This window comes from Pinus tabuliformis, chromosome 7, assembly GCF_031772625.1.
Source record: "Pinus tabuliformis cultivar Carrire ecotype Pingquan chromosome 7, CPIR1, whole genome shotgun sequence".
Taxonomy (NCBI): domain Eukaryota; kingdom Viridiplantae; phylum Streptophyta; class Pinopsida; order Pinales; family Pinaceae; genus Pinus; species Pinus tabuliformis.
Window position 1 is genome coordinate 1046903640 of NC_142293.1, and position 8828 is coordinate 1046912467.

Below are 8828 nucleotides of genomic sequence, written 5' to 3' on the forward strand. Positions count from 1 at the left end.
TGACTCAGCAGGACAAGAAAAGGAGGATGAAGAAACTAAGAGAGAGAAGAAGAGAAGGATGAAGAGATAAACAAGGAAGAAACAGAGAAAACAGAGATAGAAGAAAAGACAGATGGAGGGAAAGAAGCAGAAAAGACAGAAGTGTCTCCTGAGACCTTAGAAAGAGAGGCAGTAGCTATCGTCACTGCCCTGAGCACACCAATTAAACCAAAAGAAAAGAGAAAAAGGTAGGCCTCCATGTATTTTAAGGCCAGGAAAAGCACAAGGATAAAAACAGGAAAACCCCAGCCATCTTCAACAGTGCCCATTACAATTGAAGATTCACCCACTGTCAAAGGGGAAGAATCTCCCTCTAAAACCCTTATCACATATGAAAGAGGGACTCCTAGATCTTCCACCTGGAAGGAAAAAGTGCAACTACAGGACTCAAAAACAGTTCTACAGGAGGCACAGACTGTTCTACAGGAGACCCTGTCAAAGCTACAGGAGACCGAAAAACTTGAAAAAAGGGTAGAAGGATAGCCAAAGGGGAAGGAGGAAGCTACAGAGCCACAAGAACCTAATCCCCAGCCCAGCCTTGCCTCCTATTACCGCCTCCTTGAAGGAGGAAGGATAATTCCACAAACATTTGCAATTCCACTATTCTTTGAGTTGGAGAAAGAAAGAATAAGGACCCACAGGTGGATGCAAATAGCCAAATCCAAGGGAGTTGAGGATATTGGCCACATGGAGAACAAGCTTAGAGAAATGGGTAGGGAGTTAAGTGTTGTAAGACATAGAGAAGCAATCACAAGAACTCACCTGAAAATAGAAAATGCATTGCTAAGAAGACAACTGCAAGAGAGGGAGACACAACTGACATGCATGGCCAGCTGGTCCATGGAGGCACTGCAATGTAGAACACCAGCAAAATCCTATGGATTATACCTCAAGGACCAATGTCTACAGTTTCAGATAAAGACTTTGGCACAGAGAGGCACAATGCCTTTTCAAGATTACAGACAGTTTATGGACCTGTGTGGCCAAAGCTCATCATAAGACAAGGCAAAAATAGCATAATTCTATTTGCATAACATGGCCTGCACATACATGAATGTGTGGAACCCCAATGCTAGGCTAGGGGACCTGCAACTAATAGCCATGGCCTCATGGATGAATCATGAAGAGTTAAGGGCATCAGAAATAAGAAAGTTGATGATAAAAGAGCAGAATGAGCCCTTAACGATCAGAGTTGAGCCATCAGATCCCATGGCACTCATTAGCACACATAACCTGCTTGCAAATAATCCCCAAATTGCCCCTAAATATATCAATGATCAGGCTCAAGCCATTTCACATTTTGAGGATATGGAAAAATTACTTGGGGATGACTGTATTCATGTTGGTATGAGGAGGTGGAACACCTTACCACACAGTTTGAAGATTAGGGAGTATCACTCCCCAACAAGGATGAAAGAGGCATTAAGGAGAGTGCCACTTTACAAGCGCTCCATGCAGAGTTTGAAGGTCAATTGGATTGGCCTCAAATTGAGTCCCCCACTGCTACTAGACATGCTAGAAGGAAGAACAGAGGAAGAAGAGCAACAACAATGGGAAGAGGTAGACAGAAAGGCAGGATTCCATGACAAGGAAGAGGAGATCACATCAGAAACATGGGATGTTAGGGAGGCCACCAAGGCCATCAAAGATGAGGAGATGGACTAAGTTGCTCAGAGGATGAGCAACACCTTCAGTAGGGGGTGACGATGAGCCCCATAAATGGGTAATTATAAGGGCTCATTTTGCCTCCTAACATAGTTAAATCAACCATTCTCTTCGCTTATTGCATGTTTTTTAATATATTTATGCTTATGGAGTGAGTTGGGTTAGTTATGATGCCATGAGGTCTAATGTGTGTTTAATGCAGATTTTTGTTGAATTTTGAAGACAAAGTCAAAGATTCAAGGGACAATTGGCAACAATAATTCGAAGTGGACAAAGGATAGGATTTATAGGAGGGAATCCCCCTCATTTATTACTCCCCACTTCAAATTCTCCTTCATGTAGCTCGGAGCACAAACAACCAAATCAATGCACTAGGAGTGGAGGATAACTTATGTTTATCTCGAGTTTTGGGAGCCAAGTCTCCCTGATTTTAAGGAAGTTGTTGGGAGCTTTAGTTGTATAAGTAGAGAGGCCTAGGGCCTCACTAGGGTCAAATTTTTGTTGAATTTTTGTTGCAGCTTTGCTCTGCTCAACTTCGAGCTTACTTTTGGTGACAGTTTCATGTAATCCTACTACTATTTTGATAAGAAAGATGAGATCCTTTTTGAGCTAGCACTGAGTTACCTCAGAGGGCTAAAGCTCTTGGGTTAGGGCCCATTCCAAGCAACCAAGCTCCTCTTGTTTTTATTTTTATGCTTCATTTCAGTTTATGGATTAGTTGATGTTAGATGAATTTCTTTCTTGATTAAGAATAGGTTGTTTTTGGTGATTTAGAAGGTTGTTTCCATTTGTGTTTCTTATAGAAGCTTGAATAGTGATAGAAAGAAGATACAAAAGGCCATCAACAGTGCCTTGGCCTCCTTTCCACCCTTTGGGACCATGAACTGAGGCCAATACCCTCTTGCTGCCATAAAAACACAGATTTTCCTTCTCCATAGGATTTCTAGCGTTGCAGTTTGTTAAAAGGTTAATGCTTTGCTTTAGATCTCTTTCACCATGCTCATTTCTGTCTTTGCAATATGTCTTATTTCATGCTTTCTCTCATTATAGCATTTTTCAGCATTTCTTTCCATAACTCATAATTTAGATTAGCTTGATGCAATTTTTTTTTTTTTTATGTACTTAATTTCCTTGCTTTCTTGATCTCCTTGTTTGATTTTCAGTTCTTTTGCAGCAAATCTCTTCTCACAGCAGGTCAGCCTATCAGCCATCACATTCTCTCCCTGATCTATGCCCCACAGGTCACCCAAAGTTCACCACAAATCTGCCTTAGTTTTCTGCATTTTTCCATAGGATTTCTTCCTCTCTCCCGATCATCTTTCCCTCTCCTAGTGATCCTTGGTGGACCCTAGGTGCCCTAACACATCATCCCAGCCTTCAGATACCCTTTCCACCCACTCTCACACCTTCAAAACCTTCAAAACTGCTCTCGGCATCCTCCTGTAGACCTCCTATAGATCCCCTGCATCCTCCTGTAGATTTTCCTGTAGGCTTCCTTTTGAAGGCCGATTGCGGGAAAAGCCTCCAGAAGGCCACCTGAGACCTCCTAGGACCCATCCACACCATCCTACATCCTCTCAAGTCCCAAAACCACCCTCCATCGCCACCTATTCGCTGCCATATTCACAAACAAAAAAATTACATGCATGACAAATTCACATAAAAATACATAAAAATCCAAAAATATGTTTTTTTCTCATTTACTTCTAGAAATAGCTTGAGTATATGTTGTTTACTTCCTTGAGTAGGTAATGGCATTCATTTCATGATTTTCATAATGCTTTCTGCAAAAGTAGGATTAGGTGGTTAACTAGGATTTCCTTGGTTTGCTTTACATTTCAGTCTTCCTTTCTGCAAGTAGAATAGTATCAGTAGAGTAATCTCTCTTTTCCTTTCATCGCATATAGAGATTCTTCTGGAATCCATAGAAGTTGGCTTGAGCTCCTAGTGATCTTGCGCCAGCTGACCAAGTGACAACTTGCAGTAAAAACTGGTACTTGTGCATACAGCATCGTCGCTTCCAAGTTTGTTACAAACTACCGGGTTGATAAAAGTAAAGTAGGAAGCCCAGGAGTTGCAGCATTATTGTTGCAATACTGGTGCTCATCACTCAGGCAATCAGAGAAAATTTGAAGCATAGGGGATTCTAATATCTAAGCTAAAATAACAATCTTGAAATCACGGTTTGAGGAATACATCCAAAAAAAGAAATCAAAGAAGGCAAAGACCCTATGAACATTTCACATATAATGCATTACAACGGGCTATAAAAACTCAGAGAAGAATCAAAGGAAATGTTTGAAATATTATAACAACAAACAAATTTAGAGAACACGTAAATATCTCATTTTGCTGTTAGAGAGATGTCAAACTCTTGTTCCAAATTTCCAATATCTCCCAAGATCGTCCAGCTAAATCCGACGCCCTTTTGGACAGATCATCAACTTTCATATAAACTCCCGATACATGTGTACATAGGAGTTGATAGAGAAAATTAGTTCTACAACTTGACTTGATCAAAAAGGGGTCTCAAGAATAGATTTTGCATATGTATCAATTCTATTACCTAACCTATTACTAGATGTGTACATAGGAGTTGACAGAGAAAATTGGTTTTACAACTTGAATTGACCAAAAAGGGGTCTCGAGAATAGATTTTGCATACCTATCGATTCTATTACCTATCCTATTACTAGTTTTGAATCACCCAACTCATAAACATGTGTAATACCTTGTTCAACTACCAATCTTAATAGGATTGCTAAGGCCTTTCACTCTGCAATATTATTTAGAGAGGTAGATTACACCTCCTAGACTAGCTCTCTTATGCAATTTAGAGAGGTAGATTCAGTGTTTCAAACTTCATGTCAGCAAAAATATGTAGAGGGCCAAAAAAGAAAATATTGGTAACATTGGGAAAATATCCCAAAATATCAGTAAAATTAGAAAAATACAAAAAATATTAAAAAAATACAACCGGCAGGCGATATTTTCAATTTTCTCACAATATTATCGCTATATTTTCAAGTGACATTATTGTTGCCACAAAAGAATCAAAATCAAAATCACAATAATATCATGATGTTTGCAACACTAGATTACACCTCCACCACCACAGAATCCAGGGGTACCTTGGCAAGGACCAACAAAGAAAGGCCATGGATAAGTTTTATCAACCTCCAGATTACAACCCACCTTGGAACTTTAACCTTTGGAGTCATTTTTATGCCTGCATACAAGTATTTTATTTGATGATGTACCTAAAAAGGAGGGATCTCCTTGTCTACAAAATTGGTATTCCTTCTTCCCTGTCCAAATGGATCTAGAGATAACTAGGGGCAATGATCTATGTTCTTTGAGTGCTCTATCATCAAACAGTCCAACAAGGAAGCCTCCTACCAAGTACCCTATCCTCAAATAAGGGGAGAATAACACCCCATACCTCCTGAGAAAAAATACAAATGAACCAGCACATGGTCTATTGTTTCCCCTTCACATTTGCATAGAGTGCAAATTCGAGGACCCTACCTTGCCCTATTTTGTAGAAACTTTCACGTCAAAACATTATTAGTTAGGGCAAACGACATAAAAATCTTGGATTTCATTGAAGATTTAACTTTCCAAATATTCCCCACCACCAAGCTACTACTACTTCTTCATCATCAAAGATAGCCTTGTACTGCAAGCTAGCTATCAACAATCATATGGTAGGATTGTTGGACCATACTAAGGTATCCCCCTCCACCTTCAATTTGATAGAATTCTAAGCCAACTACGAGTGTAATCCTTATGGGTCTGCATCTAAACCTTCCAATCCTAGAGACTAAGCATTCATCATCTTTGTCACCACTGGTCAGATATCAATAATAGTTGGATTTGCAACATCAACTAGTACTAGTCTCCCTTGTTTATTCAATGTATTTAACATGTGCTACAGGAGATGATTCCGCCCGACACATCCCATCCAAGGATCTATCCCCAATATTACCTTCTCTTCATCCCACATTCTCCATGCAAACCAATTCCCAATATAGAAGGATAGGATTAGGGCTTTCCAGATAATCAAAGCACTAGATTTAATAAGTTTTTGGGCTCCGATTTCAATCTTCAAAAGTCAATGGGTCAAGATATTTTTGCAATATAATGTTATGCCAAAGACCTTCACCATTGATGACCCTCCAGAGGATCTTAGCATATAATGATTTGTTGAATTAATGTATGTTTTTTAAATCCCACCCACCAACATCCTTGATCTTGGATATTTCTTCCAATTGACGAGCAATTTCATCTTTTTCTCTCCTTCCTGTCCACAAAAATTAAAAACATTTTTTTCTTATCTCTTCCAACATTCCAACAGGGATATAGGACATAGAGAAAAAATAAACAGGAATTGCTTCTAGAACAGATTTTACAAAAGTCAACCAACCGCCTATAGACAACTACCTATTTCACGCCACAGTAATCTTTGTCGACATTTTGATAGAGCCAAATCCAGTATCCATACCCATAAGCATTTTCCTTTAACATAGATCACAAGTGCTTCAAACCTTTACTGAAATGAGAATATTCTGGAAACTAATTTGTCTTGCCCAAGGTGAGCTCTATTCGAAGGAATTAATTATTTATATTAACTGATTTCCATATATATTCACCAACTTCCATACCTGTAGTTGTACTAATTCCTCTTGCCCCTGGTTCGAAGTAATCAATTGATTATTTATGTTGATTGATTTCCATACCTGTAGTTGTACAGTACAAACAAAGAATTTATTTGTAATTTAGGGCCTCCCTTAGAGTACCATTTCCAAACAATGGAACATCATCTACAAAAATAAAATGTGTTAAGGCCAAGACCCTCCCCATCTTAATCCCTTTAATTGATCCACTCCTTCGAAATTCATTTCAAAGTAGACAAGGAGATAAAGTGCAACCCTGTCTAAGAGCTTTGGATGGCTTAAAAAATCTTGCTATCTATTTCGAGGTGTGTTCTAACTGTTCCAAAAACCCATTCCCTCATCCACACTGTTTTCCCATTCCAGAAATCAGTGTAACATAGGAAAAATCTTAATTAACATCCTCTGACTTTGCGAAAACTCCTAAATAAGCTTTGCTTCCAACCCTCAAGCAAGATGGTAGAGGCCCTCTCCAAGACTCAAAGTGCTATGAACAACATAATCGCTCACACGTGGCTCAAGCAAGGCACATTGTTGAACTTTCACACAAAAATCAATTGCTAAAACTTATTTTGTATGTTAAGCGAACACTTTTTTTCAAATCTACAACTTAAGATGTAATAACTATCAAGATGGTTACCATGTTTCCCAAATAAAACAAGTCCTAGCTTGCATGCACAATTATAATATTCCCATGAAAATGTTTGTGTGTGATCTTAATGGCATGCAAATTGCAATGACTAAAGTATGAATATAGCCAGATTTATACATTAGAATTCTGCCAACTAGAGTTGACGTAGATACGACAACGATGAAACGATTACACATGCTGCAACGCAAATCCCTACAATTAAGCATAAATTTTTTGATTACCACTCCAACATTAGAATGAAAGGAAATCAAAGCTAGTGCATACTCCAGCCCTGCATTAATTTGGTAAGAAACACAGGCTTAGCAAGCATGGATATGTGTATGGTACCTCTATGCCTTCAGCCTGTGGTTTGGCAGAAAAGAGAGATAAAACATTGTTAATAATAGTGTGAATATGGAAACGGACTATCTCAAGTTCAAGACGTCCATATTCAATTTATGCCTGGTCCATAACTCCATTTACTAATGTTATTAAAGCTTTTCCACTTGCTTGTTTTTCTTGAGTACAATCCTTTTGTGTAGCATCTAAGTTTGTATCCATGAGCATCTGAAGCATACCTACCATCCAAAATTATAGTGATGAAAATGCATAGATTAATAAATTAACTTCTACCTAGCAATACTTTCAATTTAAATGGTATGACTAACAATATCCATGGGGTTTCAAGAAAAGAACACCCTTCCCCCTACCCCACCCAACACTAGATCAAGCTACAATAAGAAAAAGAGCATTTCCTTCAAGAACCAACCAATACACTGCACAATGTAAATGAATGTGGATTCACAACTGAACATCATAATAGAAAAATAGAAAATCGTAGTACAGATTTCAATTCATTAGAGTGTAGACAAATCACATTCACATCATATTAGTCTATAGACTCAATTACATTCTACTATCTAGAATTTTGGAAACAAAACAATGTGAAAACAATCTTATGCATTTAGAATGTTGTAATTATAGAATTACAAGAATCATAGTGTCAAATTCAATGATAACATGAAGTCGGCTAGGTCTAGACTGCTGATCAATGTCAATTTCCACCACATGTGTCACTACTGGCGTGGTGCATATTGAGCCAGAATCCCTAAGCTGACATGATCACCATGGGTTAGATTTTCTAGTTATTTATCTACATTCTCCTGCAAAGCCTATGAAGTTTAACATCTACATCATTAACAAAACACCATAATCCCACAATCTAGTGGGTCCAACTAGATACTCGTGATGTTGTCAAGATCGAAGGAAAAATAATCAATGAACAAAATGTTTCAACTTTTTATAACTAACCTATAGTTAATGTGGGTCATTAACATAAATTACGACCCTGCCAACATCATGACTATTAAAAACACTTCATTTAACATTAGGACTCCAAGGAACACTCCATTGAATGTGTCCACTCTAACACCTATGCTTTGGAAGATTTTTGCCTTAGCTTATTAGATGTTTTAGGCTTATGCTACTAAAATTAGAAGAAATAAAACATTAAGATCAACACTATAGATTATAATTCCCATTATATGTGTTCATGATTTCATTAATTAGTAAACCTAGATGGCTTTGAATTCTCTTTGGCCTTGCCTATGTCTCCTCATTCCAACACTCCCTTTGTTTTCCCATGTTCCTTGAGGTTGTTTTCTTCCTTTCCTGAATTATTTATTCTTGTCATCTTTAATCCAAAATTGCAAAATTGTATTTTATGCGAACAAACATACTTGCTAGTTTTCTCCATCTTTATTTCATTCTTGTCATCTTATTCCAAAATTGAAAAACTATATTTATGCAAACAAACGTAC